Below are 25,123 nucleotides of genomic sequence, written 5' to 3'. Positions count from 1 at the left end.
CTGGGGAGGGACAGAGAGAGAGAGAGAGAGAGAGAGAGAGAGAGAGAATCCCATGTAGGCTCTGCGCTGTCAGCACAGAGCCCAGCATGGGGCTTGAACTCACAACCTGTGAGATCATGACCTGAGCTGTAGTCGGACACTCAACCCCCCTGAGCCACCAGACACCCCTGGAAAAGTTTGTTTTCTAAGCCAAAGTTATTCCATGACGAGGGCATGTCTTTTCCTTATGGTCACATTCCTGTCTGCTGTGACCCCTTTTCTATTCACTTTACTCATCTGAGAGTTGAACATTTTTAAAAAATGTTTATATATTTATTTTGAGAGAGAGAGAGAGAGAGAGAGAGAGAGAGAGGGAGTGAGCATGAGTGGGGGAGGGGCGGAGAGAGAGGGAGACAGAGAATCCCCAAGCAGGCTCTGCACTGTCAGCACAAACTGTGAGATCATGACCTGAGCCGAAATCAAGAGTTGGACACTCAACCGACTGAGCCACCCAGGCGCCCCTCAGAGTTAAACATTTTAATGAAATTGGCCTACAATTGCGGACCTCTCACCCAGGGGTAGTAGGTCTACATTTTTGGCGTTATGCTAGGGATTATTAACCTTCAGATTTAGAATTCTCAACATTCCTTCTGAAGGTTGAGGCGTTGTGGCAGAGATGTGATCGATTTGGTCTCCATAACATAGATGACGCGGACCTCTTTCCTTCCTGCCTTGTCCCATTCTACCAGGTAGTGAATAGTTAACAATTTTGACTTTAACAACAACGAGTAAAGAAAACTTGTCTTTGGACACCAAATACAAACCACACCCTTGGATAGCACTATATCGTTTGTGGGGTTTTTTTAGGCATAATACTTCTATTTGATTTTGGCTTTCCACGGAATTTTCCCAAGATCTCAGCCTTCTGCTGCAGGATTCTTTCTTGTCTTCCCCTCCCAGTTACTATAACTGATCCATGCACTCTCCATGTGTGGGAGGTGGTAGTCTGGGCAGGACAGATGTCAGGCACTCTTGTCTGTGTCTACCAGGAGCTATTATCCCCATCCCAGTGCCTGGCTGTCTGAGGACTATTGTTCTGTGTATCACAAGCTAAAGTGATTTTTCTTCTCCACAATTCATTTTTGAAGTTATTATGACAGGTGCTTTCTGTAGCTAAAAACGCTGTATGCATCGCAGAGATCAGAATAGTTGCTTGTTGTGGTTTAATACTTATTGAACATGTTTGTCTATGGTGCATGTGTTGACTGGAGCCCAGACAGTGAGAGCCACATGTTTGCAAAATTATTCTGTGAAATGTGCATCCCTTTATGTTTGCAGGAAGCTTTCTCACCATTCAGTTGAGCTATGGAGATTGGATTCATAGGACAGAAACATTGTGCATTTTATTTGCCTGCATTTTAGGGCTTGGTTGTGATAACGGCTGTAGATGCTTGCTCTTCCGGTGCTTTCTCTACACGCCCCCCCCCCCCCCCCCCCCCATTCTATTAGCCTGGTCAGTGTGAGCATCTCAGAGCTGGACTTCTGAGAAGTTTGCACTGGAACCTGACGGTCCCAAAGCCCTGAGAGGGGCGAGGACTTACTTTGTTTATTCTGCTGTGTCTTTGTCACCAGAGAGGCTGATGAAATTTTATTTCAAAAAAAAAAAAAAAAAAAAAAAGGACAGAATTTGGTGGCCTGATCTGTGTTGCTTTCTAGCACGTCTCTTTAAATCTGGTGGTAGGTTGGGGTGCCTGGGTGGCTCAGTCGATTAAACTCAGGTGAAGCCTGAGCCTGACTTCGGCTCAGGTCATGATCTCACGGTTTGTGAGTTTGAGCCCATGTCAGGCTCTGTGCTGACGGCTCGGAGCCTGGAGCCTGCTTCGGATTCTGTGTCTCCCTCTCTCTCTGCCCCTCCCCCGCGCATGCTCTGTCTGAAAAATAAATAAACATTAAAAAGAAATTTAAATCTGGTGACACGTGGAGCTGGGGCTGCCCTGGCCTGGGGTTCAATCTCTTGCTGCTCCTCAGAAGAGCTGCTCTTTGGTCACGTGGTACTTACAAACTAGTATATCGGTTGCTTGACGTTTTTCTCCCCCCTCTTGTCATTCTTGTTATATTTCAGCCCCCCCCCTTTTTTTCCGAGGGCACTTTTACTCTTAGCAGCTGTAGCTTAGTCTAATAGCCCTTAGCACCAGGACTATCTACTTTGTATTCAATTTATTTTTTTCTATTTAAAAAAAATCTTACTTAAATCCAAGTTAGTTAACATATAGTAATAGTTTCAAGAGTAGATTTTAGTGATTCATCACTTACATACAATATCAGTGCTTATCCCAACAAGTGCCCTCCTAATGCCCATCCCCACCCCCCATCCAGCACCCCTCAGTTTGTTCTCTAGATTTAAGAGTCTCTCATGGTTTGCCTCCCTGTTTTTATCTTATTTTTCCTTCCCTTTCTTATGTGCATCTGTTGTGTTTCTTAATTTCCACATATGAGTGGAAATCATATGATATTTATCTTTCTCTGACTTATTTCACTTAGCATAATACACTCTAGTTCCATCCACGTTGTTGCCAGTGGCAAGATTTCGTTCTTTTTGATCACCAGGTAGTAATCCATTGTATATATAAACCACATCTTCTTTATTCATCAGTCGATGGGCATATGAGCTCTTTTCATAATTTGGCTATTGTTGATAGTTCTTTTTTTTTAATTTTTTAATATTTGTATTTATTTTTGAGACAGAGAGAGACAGAGCATGAGCAGGGGAGAGGCAGAGAAAGAGAGGGAGACACAGAATCTGAAGCAGGCTCTAGGCTCTGAGCTGTCAGCACAGAGCCTGATGCGGGGCTCAAACTCATGGAGTGTGAGATCATGACCTGAGCCGAAGTTGGACGCTCAACCGACTGAGCCACCCAGGCGCCCCTGTTGATAGTTCTTTTAGCCCTTTTGGATACATGTATGTACATGTTTTTTTTGTTGGTTTGTTTAATTTGTGTGACAAGAGCCAAAATCCTCCCCCAGCCCCAGTCTAAACTTTATATATCCTACTCAAAGACAGTAACTAAAACCCTCCCATCACCTGAGAAGCACTTGATAAAAGTCTGTCTCAGTAAAGTCTCCAGAGCACAGAATGGATTGGAAATCATATAAAATGAATTTTCTTGCACACAAAGGTGAAAAAAAATGGAAATCCCAAATTTATTTTTAAATTTATGAACAAGAATCTCTTTGAGGGGCTCCTGGGTGGCTTAGTTAAGCACCGACTTCGGTTCAGGTCATGATCTCACCATCCATGAGTTTGAGCCCCACGTCAGGCTCTGTGCCGACAGCTTGGAGCCTGGAGCCTGCTTCGGATTCTGTCTCTCTCTCTCTCTCTCTCTCTGACCCTTCCCCATTTGTGCTCTGTCTCTCTCAAAAATAAAATAAAACATAAAAAAATTTAAAAAAGAATCTCTTTGATGAAATAAAATTGCAGCAGTAATAATTCTTCCGATCTTATAAATAAATTAGAATGGACCAAAACTCAATACCATTTAAACCATAGGCTCAAAGGGTTATTCTAGGAGTTTGCTTTCTTAAAACTTTGGTTCCCCTTAAACATTATACAAAAATGGAACTTCATTTTCCTAACGGCTTAATTCATTTGGACCTGCAAAGCCCTTCCGGTCATAGTCACCTTGTGTTTGCCCCACCAGAACTTGAATATTGACCGTCAGGGTTTTCATTTGTGTAAAGTCTAATCATTCTGCTCTTTCATTTATTTATTTTTAAAGATTTTATTTTTAAGTAATCTATACACCCATTGTGGGGTTCGAACTCAGAACCTGGAGATCAAGAGTTGCTTGCTGCACTGACTGAGCCAGCCAGGCCCCACTGCACTGAGCACCACCCCCCCACCCCCCCGCCATTCTGTTCTTTTAGATTGTGGAAGTTTATATGTGGAGTGCTTTTCTCTTCTTTTGTTTTCTTTTCTAACAAGGAAAGGAAAAAAAGGGGGCACCTGGGTGGCTCAGTTGGTTAAATATCTGACTTTGGCTCAGGTCACGAAGTCACATTCTGTGGGTTCAAGCTCTGCATCAGGCTATGCGCTGTCAGCACAGAGCCTGCTTCGGATCTTCTGTCCCCTCTGTCTCCGCCCTTCCCCGACTTGAGCTCACTTGTCTCTCTCAAAAATAAACATTAAAAAAAAAAGAAAAAAAAAAGATCAAAAAGGAACATTGAGCCATTGTTGAGCATTTTGGGAAAAGTGAAAATCTGTTTCCTGTATTTCATTTATAAGGAGAAGCGAGGTAGATTCTGCTGGGAGAGGAGGTGGTGATGGCAGATTCTAGGCTGAGTTCTGAGGAAGGAGAGGTATTTCTTTGCCTCCTTTCCACCTTCCCTTTTTCTCTCAGTTCCCTTCCTAGTCTCCTGTCTCAGTATTTCTCTCCTTTCTCATCCTTCCCTTCAATTGTTAGCCATTTTATTTTACTCCCTTTATATATTAGCTCACAGCAGTTGAGAAAAAGTGACACCCCTTTCAGAGAGATCTATTTTGTTAAGGACTCTGGACAACAGATCCCAAGAAATTAACCCTCAATAATGAAACTTTGGCTTTGGTAGGAGGGGCACTTATGAACTGAAAGTCTTCTCAGGAATTGTCTGTTTATAAGATCTGTTCACTATTTATGGGACAGAGATGACAGATGCCCACTGTGGGCCAGGTGCTGCCGTTAAACACACAGATGGATAAATGTTGTCGCTCACGGTTTTGAGGGCCCTGCGATGGCAGGGGAGGGGGCAGACAAGCATGGAAATTAGTAGTCACTGTATAGTCTTGTAATTGCCTTCACGGAGGCAGGAACCACGCGTTGCGCCTACATGATTGGGTGTGAGAACAACCATGGAAGCATCCATTCCCTGGTCTCAGAGACTTTAAGGAGGGGAATTTTCGAAATAAGGTAATGTGAGTTCTGTAATGAAACCATCCTGGAGGTTTGAACTCTCCACGACTCCCGTTTGGTTAGGCCTAGTTTCGATTCTGCCGTTTTTGTTTTAGCTTCCTTTCTTCACCTTACTTTCGTCTGTTATCCCTCTGGCTCCTACGTCCGCTTTGCTGTCCCCAGTGTGAGACGCGGAGCTCAGAAACCTGGGCCAGAAAGGGGAAGATGGGCTTGGGCTGCAGGGTAGACAGCTTTTTCCTTTGGGTATTTAAAGTATCATCATCTTACAATGTCACACACATTTTTAGACAGGAGACTGTCCCAAGATCTTTTCTTTTCCTGGCTTGCTGTTTACAGTCGTCACATCTGCCCTGTCTGCAGTAATAACAAGAAGAAGAAAGACTCCCAGTCTTTTTAACGTAAAAGCCGTGAACTGTGCCTTTGACAGCTGCAGAAAGTGTTCGCACCACTTTATTTTATTGTTGGTATAACTTTCAATTGCCTTCTTTGTCTTCGTGCCTTTCCTATTGTTTTCTGGAACGAAGTGAACAATGTTTTGAAAGTCAGTTCAGAGGTGAACTAATGGTATAGCCATAAGAGCAGATATGGGCATGTTGGCAGTTGGTAAATGTCAAATCCTAATTTTAACGATAATAAATTTGGGGGAGGAATGAGAAGCTCTCAACTAGTGAAAGGAAGATCCTCTGTGGGAGAGGCTCCTGTCCTTCATACAGAGCAGTGTTCATTTCTGTTGTAGTAGGAAATATGGCTTCTTTGCCTCCATTGTTACCTTTGTCATTCCGCCTGCTTGTCCCTGAGGAACCTCAGCTTTTACAAGTAGGGATAGGAGCCACGTTATAAATCCTTTCTCTTCTTGTAATCAAAGCCCTGTGTGGCAACCTCCATGCCAGTAATCACCGAACCCTTTGGATTTAGACCACTCAGTCCACACTGATCTGGTTTTTAGGCTTCCTTTCCTCCATGCCTTCAGGTGCTATGTATGCTGTATCTTCGTTTGACTTTGGCGTCTGTTGAGAATTCTGGCTTTTGCAATGAATTTATTCCTGTTGGGATAATTGGATGAATGGATGGGTTGGGGGGGCGGTTTGGAACAGAGCTGAGCACCACCCCAACAGGACGTTTCCCCACTTCATCCTAAGACACCTCCCTTTTTCTGGGATCAGTTGTTTGAATCTGAGTTGTTTTGGTCTTGTGCCTTATTTTAGCTTTGATGGCACAATATTAAAGAAGTTATCGTCTCATTCAACGTCGTTGTCAGTACCGAGAGTAGTGAAGATACTGGAAGGTTGACTGCATTCTCCTTTATTTCCTGTGTGTGTGTGTGTGTGTGTGTGTGTGTGTGTGTGGACATTTCTGCAGAAGGTCACCCACAGCCCTTAAAGGGAATGACTGGCAGCTTTCTGTCCTGTCATGAGGAGAGGCTGAGTGGGCAGCCTCAGACCTCTGATGCCCCATGGGCAGCCTCCAGATAGTTTTCTAGATGAGAAATTGCAGAACTACCTGGATTTCTTGCCCAAGTGTGTTTGGGGGAGAGAGTTAGACAGCATGTAGACGATTTGAATTTTGCATGAGGAGAACACAGTCAAAGATTTTTTTGACATCAGACTTTTTTTTTTTGCCTCTGGGGCAGATGTTATGTTTCTCTTTGACTTTTGGTTTTTATTCTTCTGTAGTATTTTTAAAGACAACAATGAGAAGGAATTACCCCTGGATCTTTTCTCTCAGTGAAAAACATTAGTTGTGACTCTGAGGAAATGGCATGTGGCCAGAAGGACAGGGTATGGCAGAATCATCCAAAATGCTGATTGCCTCCCTCAGGGCTCTGTGGGCTTAGCAGTTTTCTTAAACTCTGTGCCCCACTCACTTCATCTACATGATGGAGACAATAATCTCTTTGGATGTTGTGATTAACTGAGGTCACTCTTGTCAAATGCTTAGAATAGTCCCTGGTATGTGGTCTTTTTTTTTTTTTTTTTTTGAGAGAGTGTGTGTGCATGTAGGGGAGGGGCAGAGAGAGAGAGAGAGAGAGAGAATGAATCTTAAGCACTTAAGAATCTCCATACCTGACTTGGAGCTTGATCTCATGACAGTGAGATCATGACCTGAGTGAAATCAAGAGTCGGATGCTTAACCGACTGAGCCACCCAGGCGCTCCACAGTCCCTGGAACTTAGTGAGTAAGCAGTTCATGGTTATTATGTATGATTATACACTAATTCTGTTAGGTCATGTTATTACATTATGAAAGAATCGAGTTTCTTGGTACAGTGATGTGGTCTTGGAAACTAGGAACAAATGTCCACCCAGGCCAGTGTTTAATGACTATTTGGCCATGACTTGGTCATTTGGATCAGAGAAGAAGGCCAGCGTAGCAACTTTTTTCATGAAAGTTCAGTTTGCCACACTCATCGGGAGTCTATGGAGCCCCTCGAAAGCTGAGTGGGCAGAGCCCGAGAGCCCTTGAGTAGCTCCTCTGGTGTAGAGGATATAAAACATGGCAAATGGTCTTTTGTGGAGCATTAGGGGACGGACACCTGACTATTAACCAGCCCCACCATTAACCAGCTGTGTGTGCTCAGGGTCAGACCAGCTGTTCATTCGTTCGTTTGTCCTTTCATTTATTCATTCATTCAGTTCACTCCATTTGTAAATAGTGCTAAGATATTTTGAAGTAAATTAAAGATCTCTTATTGCAGAATTTCACAGTAACCAAGACATGGAAGTAACCTAAGTGTCTGTCAACATGTGATTGGATATATAAGATGCGGTGTATATGCTCAATGGAGTATTTATTATTCAGCCACGAGAAAGAAGGAAATCCTGCCGTTTGTAACAATGTGGAAGGACCTCGAGGGCATTATGCTAAGTGAGATAAGTCAGAGAAAGACAAGTAACGTAGGATATGACTTACACATGGAGTCTAAAAAAGCCGAACTTGTAGAAGCAGAGTGTAGTGTGGTGGTTCCCAGGGCCATGGGGTGAGAGGATTGGGGAGATGTTGGTCAAAGGACTCAAACTTTCACTTAGAAGATGAATAAGTTCTGGGGAATCTAACGCACAGCATGGTGATGAGAGTGAATGCTCTATATTATGTACTTGAAAGTTGCTGAGAGACTAGGTCATAAATGTTCTCAGCACATAAAGCAGGGGTAATTATGTGACACAGTGAGGGTGTCAGCTGACAGGACGGTGGTGATCATATTGCAGCAACTAAGTGTACCAAATCAACACATTGTACACCGTAAACTTAGCGTCATAGGTCAGTTATATCTCAATTAAAAAAAAAGATATCTTGACATTCCACCCCTCCTAGAATAAGGCTTTCCATCCCTCCCAGACCCCCAGGAAAGAGAGGAAGGAAAAAAGGAAGAAAAGAAATTTCTCCATGTAACCAAAATAACATTGCCATTACTAATGTAATTAATAATACGTCTTTAATATTTGCTAACATCAGTTCACATTCAGGTTTCCCCAGGTATGGTCAGGTCATACACTGAATTTATGTTATCACAGTCGCTTCATATGGGGGGGTGGTGAGGGGTGGTACTGACTAAATGGTCTCCAGGCTGTGTTCGTGTTTTAATACCTTTAACCAAGTGCTGCTCCGATTCAGTTCATTTCTCTCTTGTTCCTGGAGAAGGAGGGTTCGCAATGTATAGACACCAGCTATGGCTCTCAGCATGACCAGATGGAAATGTGGAAAGTATTTGGCCCATGGAATCAGTGGAGACGGTCAGGGGTGTGTCACACTGGGTTGGGCAGACCCAGCACTCATGCTGGTTACATAGGGGAGACAGAGTTTTCGGCCCCAGACTGGCTTGCATTTGATGTGCTCCCTAAATGTTCATAATACCGTTTACCTGTAAGAGGAAGACTTGTGCCGTCCTTCTGATTCCCTTTTGTTTTGTTACCTGAGACTCTAGTGTTTTATTCAGGGAGACTAAATGCTGATCTCTCAGATTACCTGTCTAGGGAAAGTCCCATTGTTCCAGAACAAAAGAGTGAAAAAGTCACGTAGTGAGAGCCTAGCTCCCATCTCAGATCTCAGGTGCTGCAGCGTCAGGGGTCACTGGCCTGCTGGCACATTCTCTGCATTGTGTGGGTGTCCCGGTGAAGCCACTTCTCAGCTTCTTAGCCCCTACCCCCCCCAAACTTCCCTGGGGCCACTGTGTTATGTGTGTGAGCTCTGAGGGCCTATGGTCTGAACCAGTTGAGAAGTAGGGTTGAGGGGTCAGGTTGAGGGGTAGAGGCCAGAATGAGAACTCTTGTGGATAAAAGAGGAATTGGCTGCAGTGTGTGCCGATAAAGAGCTTAATTCTGAACCTGCAAATCAGGCGGCAGTGCCCACTGCGGGCCTCCTCCCCAGGCCTAAGGGAGAGAAGCTGTAGGTGTGCTTCCAGAAGGCTCCCAGGGATGGAGGGAGAAGGGGCTGAGCATCCAACCCTTCTTCCTGCCCTGGGGAGAAGGGTGCGAGAGGGGACACAGGGAGCTACAGCCACAGACAAAGGGACACCCCTTACAGTTAGCTTCCTCTTGGGACCGACTGTCATGGGTGCCTTGTAGGCTCCTTCCCTCTGTCTTGGCTCTACAGACTAATTAATAGAGGAGAGAGAGAAATGAGACAAGTTCTGATAATAGTATTGTTCAATAAATACTTTCATTCATATGATATGCACTTCCTGAATAGATAAATCTTAAAAAAAATTCAACTTCAAAATTTCCCCCAAACTCTGGATATTTGTTGCATGAATGAATGCACCAATCACTTGTTTGCATTTGGGAGACTCAGGATGGCTGTGTGTGTGTGTGTGTGTGTGTGTGTGTGTGTGTGTGTGTGTGTGTTGGGAAGGAAGCAGAGAGGAAGTGGGTTGGAGAGCCAAGGCTTTCTGAAATATTATTACCTACAGGAATTCCAAGCTTCTCTGAAGGGTGTCCTGAGTGTCCCAGAAGTCAGCTCCTCTGACTGACAGCCTTCTGCCCCTGTGTCCCAGGGCTGAGACGTTGGGGACCTGACCTAGCACTTGTTTTGGGAGCCCCCTCTTTCCCAAGTGACCAGCAGTCCCCTCATGGAGGGAGATGAGCCATCCAGGTCCCAAGAAGTTGGTGTGATAGGCAAGGAGGAACCAGGGGCCGGTAGAGCAGGTGGATTGGGTGGCCAGGTGGATTGGGTAGGTACCTTATAAGGTACCTCTTACAAGGTATGGAAACCGTACTTTGTGGTCGGGTATGTTCTGAGAGCTAAGTATGGAGCAGGACAACAACCTTCATTCAAATTAATGGAGCAGAAGAACGCATTACATTTTACGGACTTTAAAAATTTGTAATAAAACATATGTAACAAAACATTACTATTTTAGCCACTTAGGTGTGCAGTTCAGTGACATTAAATACATTCGCAGTGGGCCACCACCGTCTATCTCCAGGACAATTTCATCTTTCCCAATTGGAATTGCATCCACTAACCACCCCGGGAAACCACCACTGTACTTCCTGTCTATGAATTAGACTACTCTAGTCACCTCACATAAGTGGAATCATGCAGTTCTTGTCTTTCTGTGACTGGCTTATTTCACTCAGCATAATGTCTGCAAGGTTGATCCATGATGTACCAGGCATCAGAATTTCTTTCCTTTTTTTTTTTTTAATTTTTTAATGTTTATTTATTTTTGAGAGAGAGAGACAGAGACAGAGACAGAGTATGAGCAGGGCAGGGGCAGAGAGAGAAGGAGACACAATCCAAAGCAGAGTCCAGGCTCCGAGCTGTCTGCATGGAGCCCCATGTGGGGCTTGAACCCACGAACTGTGAGATCATGACCTGAGCCGAAGTTGGACACTTAACCTACTGAGCCACCCAGGCGCCCCAGAATTTCTTTCCTTTTTAAGACTGAATAATATTCCATTGTGTGGATATGTCCCATTTTGTTTATCCATTCATTTGTTAATGGACGCTTGTGTTGTTTCCACCTTTTGGGTTTTGGGATTAATGCTGATATGAACATTGATGTACAGATATCTATTGGCATTACATCTTTTCAAAATAAACTTTTTTTTTTTTTTTTTAGAAATACAATATATACATTACGTTTTTGGTGACCACAAAATATATCTAACTCATTTGGAACCTGAATTTGTTATTCATTACCCCTAAAGTTTTAAATGTATGACTGTAGTGCATTTTATTATTGAGCCGTGCCTCTTTTGTCCTGAGTTGTTAGTTTTTGTGCACCCAGTTGTATATTTAATCTTGTTAGATCTAGTTCACCAACTTAGCCTGTCATGACCTTTTAGAATTCTGAGTCTTTCATCTAGTTTAATTTTGGGTCAGGCACAAATCTGATCATATCTCCTCTATCTCTGTACAAGTCTTGGGTGCTGCTGGAAACCTCTCCCTGCCTCCCTTCTGGTTGGCTTTTCTCTGGGCATTGCTGTGCTGTCATATACCCATTTATCCAGCTTTCCTCACCGCTGGTTTGTAAGGAAACACGTCCCCCTCCACCACGTATGTCTGCACATTTTCATGCCGTAACAGTCTCCAGACTTATTGAGAATGGGACTACACCAGACTGGTCAGTCATACTCTGGTGTTGTTTGGGAATGGTAGCCACCAGCACGTTGTAGGTGAGGGGGGATGAGCTGTTCTCTTACAGCCTCACGAGCAGGTTATAATGAAAGCAAGTTTCAGAACCAATTCGACATTGGACCCTGAAACAAATGGGTATTAGCAATCAGGCAGAGTCTAGTCCGTATGTCCTGTTCTGTCACCTGAAGTCCCAGCTCTGTGTCCTGTTAGGTGCTCTGAACACCACTTGGGATGAAGGGTGGTGGGATGAAACCAGTGGCTGGACCATTTGGGATCAAGTCTAAGGATACAGGCTAAGGGCCTTGTCGGATGGAGCCTTATACCCTATCTATTCAAGGATAGGGACCGTCTAAACAATTTTACCCCGTTCTTGATGTGCATCACGCTAATTAACAAATCACCGATTTCATCAAGGAAAAAAAAATCTTTCCTCACATTCATTCTTCTAGTTAGTAGAGGATCTGATCTTACTCAAATATACATAACAGAAGAGGTTCTAGTGGGGCGCTTTTGGAGTGAGGACTGTTTGGTCTGGATGCTAGCTGATCCGCTCAGGACACTGAGATATAATTTACCTATAGTAAAAATAACAAATCTCAGAATTTTTAAGCCCCTGTAAGGACCACCTAGATCAAGATGTAGTATGTTTCCAGAACCCTCCAAGGCTCCCTGGTATCCTTTTTCCCCAGTGAGAAGAATGCCCCTCCTTCTCCAAGGTAATCACTCTTCTGACCACTGTCACCATAAATTAGTTTTTCCTGATTTGAATTCCATATGCATGGAATCCTACTTAAGTTTGGTGAGATTCCTTCATGCTGTGTAAATTGTTCATTTTCTTTCACTGCTGTGTAGGATTCCATTGTATGAAATGTAGATAGCCGTTCTACACCTGGTGGATGTTTGATCACTTCCAACTTGGGGCTGTAGTGAATAAGGCAGCTAAAAACATTCTTGTGCATATCTTTGGTGGACGGAGTAGGAGTTATTGATTAAGGTAACTAACTGTCCCTAGAATTGGTTTATATTCACGCACACAGAGAGGATATCATATTTTCATGACACATGGTTTTAGAGTATATTAAAGGGATCATACAAAACTACATATACAAACAAAGGAGCATAGTCTCGTAAAGTATGTGCTGGAACAAAAGCACATCATTGCTTTTTGTGTTCCTTGACTATAATAAATATTCTAAGCCACAGAGTCAATTTCCTGGGAGCCGAGATTCTCATGTGAAAGTATGCTGTTTCCTTGTGGCTTCTCTAGAAGGAGTGGGAAAAGGACCTTTTCATTAATTCTGCAAGTACGCATCATTCTCTAATTTTAGATTGTCATTGTGAAAAAAGCCATGGATTACTAAAAACTCTTGAGAATATCAACTACTTTTGGGGGGTCCCCTGCATTGGAATGAATAAGATTCTTAAATATTCATTTATGTTTTTCTTTCCATGTCATTTTGGGTATTGTGATGAAAATAAACTATTTGCTGCTGATTTAGAATCCCTGAATACTCTTATAAAAATTTAATTCCACCCATATTAACTAGGCTTTCAAGGCTTTTTCAGAGGGCCTGTTTTCCTCTAATAGATTACTAGAGGGAAAATCTTTTAGCCTAGAAAATTGATGGATGGAAGTAGAACATGGAAACTGAACTCCAGCCACCAATGGGGATGCTGCATTGATTTAAAATTGAAAAGGGTCTGTGTTTTATGAAAGTGAAGAATTAGGTTAGCAGTCCCCTTGACAAGAATGCAAAAATTCTAATGGTCTGTAGCACATGCATACATTTAAGGTATCACCACCTCTTCATGGCACCTAACAACATTTTTTTAACAACCCTACGGTGTGTTAAACATTACAGATGTCCTGTTCCGGGAGTCTTTCCTACACACACACCGCTGCACGTGTACTGAGATGACACTTGTACAAGGTTAGTGTTGAAGCTTTGTGTGTAACACCAGAACACCAGAAGCCACCAGATGTACATCCGTCTATAAGGGAGGGGCCGAAGGGTGGTGTATGTGTGCAGCGGATGCTGTGTGGTTGTTAGAAGAGAGCGATGACGTATGTCCTGATGTGGACTGATGTCCAGGTACATTGCCATGTGAAAGAAACAAGGTGGAGGCCAGCGTATAGACTGTGCTACCTTTATGTATGAAAGGTGGAGATATAGGGGAATTTACTTATATTTGCATAGAGAAAAACTGGAAAGATAAACAAGACATAAATAGAAATGGGATCTGTAGCAGTCAACGGGATACGTAAGGGTTGGGAGTAGGCATAGGAATGGCTCCTTCTGCATGGATCTGTTTATCTTGTGTTGACTTTTGGAATCATGCAGAAGACAACCAACCCACAAAAATGAATCTGATCAGGCACGCTCTTGACATTGAACTAGACCAAGAGCACGTGGCAGAAAGTGAAGCTGGTTGAATGCATCACAAAAGGGTGAGATCATACACTCCATTTCCTTTCTCAGATGCTCTCAAGTTCAGCCACTCAGTCACGGGTGCTTATTGAACTGGTCTGCCAATCTGATGTGCCAGCCACTATCTTAGGTGGTGTCGGTGGGAGCCTTAAGGTCCAAGCTTTCCTGGAGCTGCCTGAAGGGGCAGACAACAAGGAGATGACCAGTGAGGGAGAGAAGACTCCCGCTGGTAGGCCCAGGGAAGGAGGTGAGGGCAGCCTCTGTTGGGGTCACAAGGAAGGATAATTGCTGATCTATATTCCTGCATGTTCAAGGCTCATTGGTGGGCAGTATTTTTGTACATAAGATAAGAAAGTGGGGTAAATTCTCATTTTTATTCTTGCATTACAGCAGTCAGGATGTCATTTTACCATAGTCTCTCATTACCTCTTCAGTTAAATTTCAAATAAAGAAATAAACACATTATAGCAGTCATGGGTCCCCCAGTGTACTACTATGTGGGCAGGAGGCCAGAATTTAGGTGAATAAAGAAAAAGTTGATTTGACCATTATAGTTTTGTTTTCACAATGGTGGGGTTATATTGGGGATCATGTTATCTCCATGATTTGTGACTGTAACCATAGGTTATTGAACAGACAAGATACTACTCTGACTAGCCTGTTATTTATTTATTTTTCCATTCAGAAAGCAGGTAAGGGCCTCCTGGGTGGCTCAGTCAGTTAAGCAGCCGACTTCGGCTGAGGTCATGATCTTGCGGTCCATGAGTTCGAGCCCCGCGTCGGGCTCTGTGCTGACAGCTCAGAGCCTGGAGCCTGTTTCAGATTCTGTGTCTCCCTCTCTCTGACCCTCCCCTGTTCATGCTATGTCTCTCCCTGTCTCAAAAATAAATAAAACGTTAAAAAAAATTTTGAAAAGAAAGCAGTTAAATGTAAATTTTCCCTATACGGGGACATATGAGCTATAGAAAATTGAACCCTCCCCCACCATGGTCTTCACGTTCTAGTGTCTTCATGACAATTATTTTCTGAAAATACTATGATGTTTCCACAGTAGATGAGGTAGACATTTGAAACATTTCTCTGCTGTTTATTATTTTTTTCTCATTCTGGTCCTTTACTGGCATATTTCTCTTTCAGAGTTTCTAAAGCAGATGAAATATTAATACGGTTATTTTTTAAAGTTTTTACAATGACGTGATTTTTTAAAGGGAGAGTTTTTTTTTTCTCTCTGTTTCTTTCTGTTCCATTACATTTTGGTGAAGCTTGAGAAACAGAGATCAAAGGCCATAGGAAAATGTCATGGTCAAAGTGCTTCTCACCTCGCCAGTTCCCCAGTGACTTAAACCTTGCTCAAATTTGACAGAATAACAACACAGACTGGCAGCCAGAGTTGGGAGTGTGGAATTTTCCTGGCAGCCAAAGTTGAAAATGCAGATCTATCTGAAGCCAGCATATTCACAAACAGTCGTAGGTTCGTGAGTTAGTTAGGAAAGCACCAGAAATCAGATTTAAGAGTGAAAAAAAAGAAAGGAGAGTAATGCAGATCCTTATTTTATGAGCATAACCAAGTGCTATCTACAGAACGTAAGGAGAAGCTCACGCGTCCCTGGGGTCCACTGTCATCCTGGGGGATGCACAAAAAGCTGAAGATGATGATGGGGGCTTGCCTGCGTGTTTCCCTGTTGCCTATTGCTTGAGAGACATGGGCCATCTTGGAGGGCTGGCCGTTTTGAGACTTGGCCAGTTCTCCTCTCTCTGGGAATCTCAGGGCGAACTCGCTAGGATGTGGTCTCTGCTTCTCAGTAGGTAAAGAAGAAGAGAAGCAGTGACCACGTGAGCTCTTCTGCTCTGTCACCTGTCCTGGCCTTACAGGGATGTGTGACGTCACCGGGCTTGGCTGTGGGAGTCACCGGAGCTGCTCCCTGATGGTGTGACTATTCTCATAGTCCATCACCAGCATAGCAAGGCCGGGAGGTGCATTAGGCAGCTTTGCTCCAGGGTAATGCAAGGAATCTGGGAACAGTAGGGGTATGTATCTGGTGCTCACACTAGGTTGTGTTTTCTTTCTGAAATTCATTTCCGGAGAGGAAATAAACACGGCAGGGATGCAAAGGTGAGAAAGGATGACAGAGCCAATGCTCTGATGCCTTTTGCTGTTTGGGGAGATGTTTGTAGAGTAAGCATATCCAAATGCCGTGCAGCAGCCTGTGAAATTTCTCATAATCTTTGGGCGTTCTCCCTCCATGACTGTGGCCTCCCCAACCTTCTCTTTAAAAAAAAATTTTTTTTTCACGTTTTATTTATTTTTGAGAGACAGACACAGAGCATGAGCAGGGGAGGAGCAGAGAGAGGGGAGACACAGAATCCGAAGCAGGCTCCGGTCTCTGAGCTGTCAGCACAGAGCCCAACGCTGGGCTCGAACTCACAAACCACGAGATCACGACCTGAGCCGAAGTCGGATGCTTAACCGACCGAGCCACCCAGGCGCCCCTCCCTGCAAGCTTCTAATAGAAGCCCAGCCACATTGAGTGGAGATTGTGTCGCTTTGTCACAACAACTGCGGAGGATGAAGTTTGTTGCTCATCACAGAAACCAAAGAACAGCTTTTCTTGGAAGCAACTCCTTGTTTTCTAAGCACACAGTAAACTATTCTCTGGTGTCCACTCTGCCTGAATATTCTCAGCCAACACTGCTTACATCTTCTGCTCACAGCACGATCCTTGGCTCTTTGGTGAGTCAGCGAAAGAAGACGAGTGTATGTTACAACAGTTTTAGCATTCTGCCAAAGCCCACATTCTGTTGATTTCATGAAAAATAAGTGGATTCTTTTTTATGGACATATTTTACTGAATTGACAGTTTGTACATCTAGCCTGTCAAGAGTTTTTTAACCGTATTTGTGGGAGTGTCAAGGCAGTCCGACAGAATGGGTGTAAAATAGGGTAGTCACTAGGACAACAAACATGGAGAGCTCATGTCTGTATATTGTGTTGGAGCTCATGACATGCACTTTCTGTGTCACTTGTGTTAGTCAACAGGAGATGGATTGGAGGACAGACCTAACAGGCTCTACCGGCCAGTTGGAGTCAAAGAGCTTTTGTGTCTAACCAGCGAAGGTAATGGGGTCCTTTCATGTTGGTGAAAATAACCCAGAGGCCAGCACGTAACACCAGTGTGGACAAGGCACGTTCGGAATGGGGTGGGAAGAAGTGGTGAGCATCACACCGGAGAAGGTCCATCTCTTGGCAAAATTCTATGGAGCAAATGGCGGCTGAAATTCAGGTCAGCAGCAAACTTATTTCCTGCCTGATTGGGTTAGGGAAAGAAAATAAACTCTAACGAAGTATTATTTTGTTAATACTTGTATGTGTTTATCATATATAAATATTAATATAAATACTATTTATATATGAATATATTTATATATGTGAATTATTTATATATGTTATATATATGAATAATTTGTATATATATAAATGTATCATGTGTTGGTGCTTATTAGTATTTATTAGTAAATTTGGTCATATGTTTATATTCAGAAGTTGCCCTTTTTAAGTAAATAAAATTCATAATCTGCCATCACTTTTGTATCTCTGTCAACCAGTTTTCTCATGTCTGAGGTTGCTACTGGCATTTTTGCTACCAAGTTCCTGGTGTACTCTTTCTTTCTTTTTTTTCTCACCCATGACTTGAAGTATGTGATTCAGATGCCGAGCTGGGCTCTGAAAACCTAGTTAAAACATATCTCAAAACAATAATAAAAGTCACTGGCTGTTTCCTATCTTCTTCCCATGATTACTGAATGACTAAGTGAGGAATTAACCTGATTGCTGTGTAGATACCTGTAGCACAGGCCTGGGCAGATGGTGTTCAGTAAATTGGTATTTTCCCTCACCCTCAATAGTGCTTGTCTTTTCTTTCTTTTTTTTTTTTTAAAGTAGGCTCTGCACTCAACATGGGGCTTGAACTCATGACCCTGAGATCAAAAGTCACATGCTCTACCAACTGAGCCAGACGTGCCCTTCAGTAGTGCTTTTCAGCCTTTCCCTGAGTATCCTCAACTGCAGAGAGCAGTAGACACATGAGCTCAGGCCCCTCTGGATGTTTCCCAGACTCCCATTGAGGAACACCAAAGTTCTAGGAAGATGTGCCCTTGTAACCTTGTGGCTTCACTACTCCCTGGCACACATACTGTAACTTGAGAAGGTTAGTGTTCATGGCTAATGTTCAACCTGGCAGAAGGGAGTGGTCAATATATTCACCCCAAATATGTTTTGTCATGTTTGATATGCTTTGCAATTTGGCCACTTATATATGGTTTATAAGATAATTCCCTTAAGCATGTTGGATTCGACAGCACACCCGTTCTCCAGCCATCCTGGACAGTGGGCAGGGAATCATTGTTCCTAAATTCTGCATTTGCACGTTCAGCGAAAATGTAGAAATCCGATGAGGACACACTCCTGAAGTACGTAGCATTCTGTGGATTTTAGTTACATGCAGAGATTTAATGGTGGATTTCCAACTGAAAAATAAGATAATGGGGCAGCATTTCTTTACTAACTCAGATAAATGAAAATAAAAGAAACCCTCCTCATCGGGCATTTCTGTAGCAGAATTATAGAATCTACTAATTATAGATGATTCTCAATTGCCCATGAATTTGGGGGTTCATTTCATTTCTTGCAGATCATTTCAATTCTTTGATAATAGAAAATTTTCACTTTGGTGGTTAGTTCTTGTTTCTATGGAACCAGTCTTATTTTAAAGCCAAATTTTGACAGAGGAGTTAACATTTTGAGCAATGTTACCCCATTGTTAAAGGTGAAGAGACAGAGGTTCAGGAAGGCTAATGCAAGACCACTGAGTCATGGACCTGGGCTGTAACTTCACCTCTCTGATTCAAGACTCATTCTCCCTCTCTCAAACTACTGCCTATCCACTGGTAGAAATATGGTAAAATGTCCTGAAAGATAGGAGGAGGCCTAAGAAAGGCTGACATAATCGCGAATCATCAATTCCTGAGTAACCAAGAATTGACAAATATTTGAGAGAGTTAGCTTTGGTTTCTTCATGCAAAAGTATTGATAAGTCTTATAAGGAGCAAAGGAGGTAATGGATTAAAAATACTTTGGTAAGGGGTGCCTGGGTGGCTCACTCGGTTCAGAGGTCCGACTTCAGCTCAGGTCACGATCTCGTGGTTTGTGGGTTTGAGTCCCGTGTCAGGCTCTGTGTTGACAGCTCAGAGCCTGGATCCTGCTTCAAAGTCTGTGTCTCCCCCTCTCTGCCCCTCCCCCACTCGCACTCTGTCTCAAAAATAAACATTAAAAAACATTTATAAATACTTTGGTAAGTACAACTAGCTCTAAATATACAAAGGAAGATTATCCATTAAACCTCTGCCCTTTGAGAAGAATCTGTACCTGGGACTGTACCCTTGGCCCTTCTGAGTCACAGGCCGGACGCCATGGTAGCTCTGAAGGGCTGTGTACTCTAGCTGAGACTTCTCTGTGGTCCGGACAAATAACTGCCAAACAAAGCAACGAGTTGAACAAGGATTGTCATGGCCATAAAAACAGGATTTTATGGTTGACGATCTCTGCAACTTTCCTACTAAAGGCACGCAAAGTTTTGATAACTCATTTTAAGGCAAACCAAGTCCTGTGTTCTCTCTCAGCCCCTTGAGAAACTTGCACATAAATATGCGCAGAGTAGAAGGAGTGGAAAGATGGCCACCATATTTAAGCATGTAGCAAATAGTAAGAGTTGGTGGTTGGGGGTCCACCCTCATGTTTTCTTGACAGTTGGAACTCTGGTCGTTGATGAATTGTTCCTTGAGCAATGTCTTAATCTAAATAGCGCAGTTACTTAATGTGGTGCCTAAACATTTTTACCTGTGTTAAAACTAATGAAATTGTCAGTTACACAAGGGCTACCAGTGACTTTTCTCTCATCACTGTTCATTTTCTGAGAACATTGGTTGAGACAGACTTTGTAATGCCCAGTATAGTAACTGGCACACCGAGGGATGATATATGTATGTATATATGTGTGCGTGTGTGTGCATGCGCGCGTGTGTGTGTGTGTATTTGTTGAATATACGAACTACAGAAGCATCTACCAGAAGCCAGGCTCAGTTTGTAGGAGCATCTGTGAGTAGGATGACCTCTTAATTGGCCTTTATTCACTCAAAGTTTATAAAATATGTTCTTTGGGTTTTTTAATGGAAATTTGATAGAGGTAATTGTAGAGGTAAATGTAAATGAAGTTTTTTTTTAAGTTTATTTTGAAAGAGAGAAAGAGCGTGCAGGGGAGGGGCAGAGAGAGGGAGAGAGAATCCCAAGCAGGCTCTGCCCTGTCTGCTCAGAGCTTGATGTGGGGCTCAAATGTATGAACTGTGAGATCATGACCCGAGCCGAGATCACAACTGGAGCCGAAATCAAGAGTTGGATGCTTAACTGATTGAGCCACCCAGGTACCCCACTTTACATGAAGTTATAAGGAATAATATAGAGATCCTGTGTCCTTTTTAGTCAGTTTCCCCCTAAAGGCAACATTTTATAAAAATATAACACCATATCACAGCCAGAATGTTGATGTTGACACAGTCCACCCATATCATTCATATGATCTACTGATTTTGTTCAGATATCTTTCTGAAGTGATTTTAAAATGATGGAGTATGACTGGGGAGCCAAAATAGCCAGGTTGTAGGCTCTTGTGGCAAAGGTGCAACCAGGACTTTGTGAACATCTGTTGGGGTGAGGCCGGTTTCCAGCTGCAGAGGAGAGCACTGTGGGATGCCTAGGGGGTACCCCAGGGAGGAGAGGTTTTCCAGGCTCCAGCCTTGGGGCCCAGCACAGTAAGAGTCTATTTGGCAGCCCAGAGGAAGGAGGGAGCCTTGTCCTGCATTTTCCAGGGCTGAGGTGGCCACTGGTGGGTGCCCTTCCCGCCTGTGGCTTCCCTGCTCCAGCCACGAGGCGGGAACACGTGCTGTGGCTTAGGCTTACAGGGGCCCTAAGTCTGGTCTACACCCAAATCCCAGACCACACCCTCCCCCTTCTGAACCAGAATTTCCAGAAGGTTTGAGAATTAGCCTCAGTCTTTGTCATTCTTTCCTTTCTCGTGGTTGTTTTTCTTACTGGATTCAGGCAAGCAAATAATGAGGTATTGGAGGGCTGATGGTCCCTCTTTTGATTCATTATTTCGCAGTCTCTTAACCAAATCTCATCTGCCCTCGAAGCCCGCACAGCATCGCCCTGGAAAGGTGGATCATTAATGCTGATGGGAATGAAGTCAGTTTCTCCCTAGGGAGACATTTCCAGGGAATGAAGACCTGTGACTCCCATGCTGGGGGGTGGGGGGCGGGGGAGGCAGGGGTGAAAAGAGGGTGGTGGTGCCCATTATATTTCTGGGACTGTGGCCTTGTTTCTATTTAGGGGGAGAAAAACCGCCTAGTGTTTTTACACTCTGGAAATGAATCCAGCCTTCTAGGTTCGAAGAGGTTTCTCCCACCTCCCCTTTTCAGGCTTAAAAGTAGCTGGGTTCAGCCTGTATAAGTAGCTAACTCACAGTTAACTCTTCCCTCTGATCCAGGCCTTCCCTTGGTGGTGGGCAGGCTGCTAGCAATATCATTACTGCTTTTTCGGGGCCAGAGCCAAGAAAGGCAACATTTGCATAATATTCCCTTATTTGGTTTGCCACCTTCTGCCATAGATCTGGAAAATAAAAGACACACCTTTTGCAGGAATTGCTAGTTCTTAAACAAATAACTGCATAACAACTGCTTACCATGTGGGAACCCTGAGCACTTTTCCAGGAAAAGCTAATATAATAAAATGCTTTGGCAAACGTGCCTGTACTATAATATTATTTAATAAGGTTTTAAGAATCCGGTTTTTAAATTTGCAGCTTCTGGAGAAAATAATGTTATATTTTACTTGGAGAACAATTTCGTTGAAATGACCCTTTCAAGGGATTTGGAAAATGCACGTGTTCAATTATTCTTTTAAGCCTTTTTATATAATGGGTTCTCATAGAACCTTGTTATTCCTGGTGGGTTTTTTTTTTCTCTGCTCTCACTTTTTTTTGTTGTTGTTGTTTACCAAGTTATTCTTCTTTTTAAGTATTGAACATTTTCTTCAGGGCATATTCTGATATTTAAGTAAATGCATGTATACCAGGAAGAAAGGATGGTGAATTTCTGCTTGATTGCTTTGGATTTTTCTTTGGATCCAAATGTTCACATATTAGGAAACAACCAGATAATGAGGTTTTTCAGATAATTGTAGAATATCCATTATTATATAAACACAGCTAGCCTTGAAGGCTACATTTGCCGCCCAGATTTCATGGTGACTTTCTCGAATGCTTTTGAAAACCTTGACTTTTTGTATAGTATATGTAGGCTTGCTTTTGTAAATTAAAGAAAGTGTGTTCCCTCGTCCCCAACCCTTATCTTATAAAGATTTGAAGAAGGATATAAAAATTGGCTCTCATCTTCAGACATAACCACTTTTAAAGTCTAAAAATGTATTTTCCAGGCTTTTTCTAGGCATGGAGTTAACGCAGTTACTTTCCTATCATATATTGTTCTTCCATTTGTCATTAAAGGACCTATCCTGGGCATTTTCTCATATTTGTAAGTCTTTCCCTCGGATCCTGTGTATGCCGTTCGAATCCCACGTGTGTGCCACGGCCCAGTACAGCCACCACCTCCGTACTGACCAGAGCCCCGGGGTATGTGTGAGGGAGGGGGTCCCACTTGCCTTCTGGAAGTCACGGAAGTGCCATAATAATCCTCTCCTCTCTCTCTGCTCCCTCTCCTCTTTTTCCCCATGTGTGTTTTCCTGTGTTTATTTTTAGTTCTTTCTCACTTGCCAGTATCGATCGGAGGCTGGGGGCTAAGTGGCTGCTCTGTGACCATGGGTCCTCTGCCCACGAGCATGCCCACTGCAGGCTGCGGGGAGCCCGCTGGCTCGTCCTGGGAGGTGGGAGACCCTGCATCAGTGTGTGGGGTACACACGGGGGCGGCTGCCTTTAGGATTCTCAGTCACGTTTCCTTCTGGGCCTGAGGTCATGTGTCCTCCTTGTTGACTGCTTACTGGAAACTGTACCTCCTTGAAGTTGGAGAACCCATATTTCAGTGGCTGGTGTGGGGCTGGCTTGGCCTAGGTGGTGACCGTGGGAAACGTGCCCTGGCTCTTTGACTAGAGCTTAGCAACCCAAAACCCAAGGCTCCTCGGGTCAGGAGCTAACCTGGCTGCCAGGTGCTGGCCAAGGGGCCTTTAGCTTGTAGGTTCCTGAGAATCAGGCAAGGCGGGGCCTGGAGCACCGCTCCCAAGGGCCTGGGTGCTCCACCCATCTCCCCACCTGCTGCACAGGTCTCTGACTTCTTCCTTTATTGCTAGTGTAAAATAAGGACAGACATGTTGAAAAGGTGTGATTCTGAGCTTGACTGCAAGTCCCCATTTAACGTAAGCCCTTCTTATCCCCTCCTTTGTCAGGACAGATATTTTGGGTATGTAACAATTCACTGAGGGGTGAGGGCATGTTGAGACACAGACGGCGTGCTATCCATGCAGTTTCCCATCACTGGTCTCTCTGTGTCTAAATTTGTCACATGCATTGATGGCGTAGGCCCCGGTGAGACCCGTAAGCCCCAGTGGTCTGTACACAACATCCCTGATGGATTGCTCTCCTGGGTTCTTTGATTCTTTCCTTCCTGTGATTAAAAATCTTGCTTCTCCTCCTCTCTTCTGAGCACACTTGTCTTCCTCCGCGGAGGCCTCATGCAACTCTGTTCTACCTGTCGCCTGTCTCCTTCCTGCCTCCCTTCATTCCTGGGCTCAGTCTTACACTTAAAAAAATTTTTTAAAAAAATGTTTGTTTATTTTTGAGAGAGGGAGAGTGAGACAGAGTGTGAGTGGGGGAGGGGCAGAGCGAGAGGGAGACACAGAATCAGAAGCAGGCTCCAGGCTCGGAGCTGTCAGCACAGAGCCCGACGCGGGGCTCGAACCCACTGACTGCAAGATCATGACCTGAGCCCAAGTCAGATACTTCGCCGACTGAGCCACCCAGGTGCCCCTCAGTCTTACACTTTTTATGTGCAGCGTCCGTTTGCTCGTTCATTCATTCATTCACTCATTCATTCATTCAGTTTCTGTTGTGCCAGGCCCATTGCTTGAAGCTCAGTGCACAGTGATGCGCAGCACATTCCTGCCTCCCAGGAGCCTGCTGCTCATCACCTGGGGAGTCAGGTAAGCTGCTGCGTATCCAAGGTGGGGATCACGAGGGTCGACAGAAACACAGGGAGGCGGACATAAGTCTGTGCGGGAACCAGGAAAACCATCAGTGGTGAGGTGACACCCCTTAAAGCGTCTGCAAGGCCACAGTGTGGGGCAGAGGGAGGAGGTCGTGAGAGTAGAAGGAACAGGACGTGCAGAGGCTGGAGGCGTTAACAGTTGGCCTGTTTGTGAAAACCCTCCATGCGGAAATCAAGGTCAGAAGGTGTACTGGGAGACAGTAGGCTGTGGCCCCACCCGGAACGCCCTTGCTTATCAGAATGAAACAACAGTTAACACGTACGTGGCCCATGTTATGTGCCAGCCACTGAGCATTTTATAATCATCAATTCATTTAATCCTCATACTGACTCGAAGAGGTAGGGACCATTACTCTCTCCATTTTACAGATGAAAAAACTGAGGCCAGAGAGTTTGAGATTTAGAGAAGGTCTTCCAGACAGCAGGGTGGAGCTGGGCTTTGAGCTGGGGAACCTGCTGTGTGTGGCCAGATGGCCCAGAGCCAACTCTCCTAATGGCCCAGTGGCCACCTCTTACACTCCAGAGCAGGACTTCATCATGCTGGCCTTGGGGAATGACAGAAAGGGGTTAACTGGTGGGGAAAAGGATCTGAAATTTGTATAGAGAGTTCTTTATCTTTAGAGACAGATGGAGATTCGATCCAGGAAGGCTGCGTAGAAGTCCCTGCAGTTTTTGTGTGGGAATTTGGTGCAACAGTCTCTTAGAATTGCTTTCTCAGAATTATATATACTGAAAAGGCAGTTCTGGGACCTATTTTTAACCGAACGTTAGTTTATAAGGAAACATGCCCTGTATGCTGATAGAATTTGATGTTCAAAGTAAGTAATCAATATGTTCATGTGATTTCAAGTATTTTGCTATAAGTAA

General features: G+C 43.9%; 1 protein-coding gene and 1 non-coding gene across 5 annotated transcripts in view; both read left to right on the top strand.

The window, feature by feature from the left end:
• Window positions 1-25,123, top strand: part of CAMK1D (calcium/calmodulin dependent protein kinase ID) — a 431,007-nt gene that overhangs the window by 69,056 nt on the left and 336,828 nt on the right. The window lies entirely within an intron of this gene.
• On the top strand, window positions 13,208-13,336 carry LOC128775204 (U6atac minor spliceosomal RNA). Its single transcript, XR_008419846.1, has one exon. It is a non-coding gene; the product is annotated as a U6atac minor spliceosomal RNA (small nuclear RNA).

Source organism: Panthera pardus, unplaced genomic scaffold (genome assembly GCF_024362965.1).
Source record: "Panthera pardus isolate Hobbes unplaced genomic scaffold, ASM2436296v1 HiC_scaffold_6, whole genome shotgun sequence".
Lineage (NCBI taxonomy): Eukaryota > Metazoa > Chordata > Mammalia > Carnivora > Felidae > Panthera > Panthera pardus.
The sequence above is the reverse complement of the archived record's forward strand: the minus strand, read 5'-3'. Positions and strand labels throughout refer to the sequence as shown.